The following is a 1,171-nucleotide window of genomic DNA, read 5'->3' on the forward strand; positions in this document are numbered from 1 at the left end:
AACCATTAGCTACTTTAACAAAAATGACAAATTTATAGAAAAAATAATGTGGAAAATTCTGTAATAAACAACGTAACAATAAAATCAAAAGTACACCCAATATTCAAACTGCAAATAATTAAAGATCAAAGTTAAGTGTATGATATTGACATTTCAGGTTTAAACTACAAGTGATTAAACTATCATGCATAAATTCACATGTGTTGAATAAGAATATCTGTGGTAGTGTGGCCGAGTGGTCTAAGGCGCTGGATTTAGGCTCCAGTCTCTCTGGAGGCGTGGGTTCGAATCCCATCACTGCCATTTGATTTTTATATGCTGAACAAATAGTCATAAAATCAGGTTAAAACAGAACATAGTCTAGAATGGCAGAAAACACTTCAACCATCCAAGATGCAAAATGTGTCACGTGATTTATACATCATCTAGCATAACAATTTCACAGAACAGGAGTTTCAAAGTACAGGATTCATTTACTTTCACTTCCAAAAATGTATTTTATCTAATCAAATGCAGGGAATGTCCAGAGACAGGTTACATAGGAGAGACAGCCCATTTACTCAGAACTAAGATGAATGCCTATAGACACACAGCTGTAAATAAAATAACTGACATGCCACTGTTAGCACACTTTTCCCAGTCTGATCATTCTGTATCATATATGGCAGTTATGGTTCTTAGGACATTTCTGTACTCATTTGGAAAGCAGTTAATTCAAATGGTCAGTCTATCACTAGTTTGAACCTAGATATTGGGTTTATGAGACTCTATAGTACCTAAGATTTCCTTTTGAATAACTAACAGTGGGCATAAGTAAGGTATACTGACGAGCAACATTTTTTCTTTTGTTAATGCACAACTTTTGATGAATTTACTCTTAATTCAAACTGCCTACTATTTCAGAATAGTAACAGTAACTGTTAAGATTACTGGGGTTTATGTTTTAGCAGTTGTGTTTTACACATGACAGGAGTGTCTTAACTTTCACATGCGGCAACATTTTGGTCAGAACAGCAGTAACCGTACACTTAACAGTATAAGACATTAATGCTTGGACAATTTTTAAAGTGTAACAAAAGTTTGTCCAATTCTGCTGTTCTTCAGAACCTTAGGCTGTCACCACACCGTTGTCTTTTCTGTCTCTCATTCTTTCTCCTTTCTCTCAGTATGG

At 34.9% G+C, this 1,171-nt stretch overlaps 1 non-coding gene across 1 annotated transcript; it reads left to right on the forward strand.

Moving 5' to 3' along the window:
• The first annotated feature begins 221 nt into the window (after positions 1-221).
• On the forward strand, positions 222-303 carry TRNAL-UAG. The gene has a single exon. It is a non-coding gene; the product is annotated as a tRNA-Leu (tRNA).
• The last annotated feature ends 868 nt before the right edge of the window (positions 304-1,171 follow it).

The sequence above is a fragment of the Protopterus annectens genome, chromosome 16.part0 (genome assembly GCF_019279795.1).
Source record: "Protopterus annectens isolate FY-2018-M chromosome 16.part0, PAN1.0, whole genome shotgun sequence".
NCBI classification, from domain to species: domain Eukaryota; kingdom Metazoa; phylum Chordata; order Ceratodontiformes; family Protopteridae; genus Protopterus; species Protopterus annectens.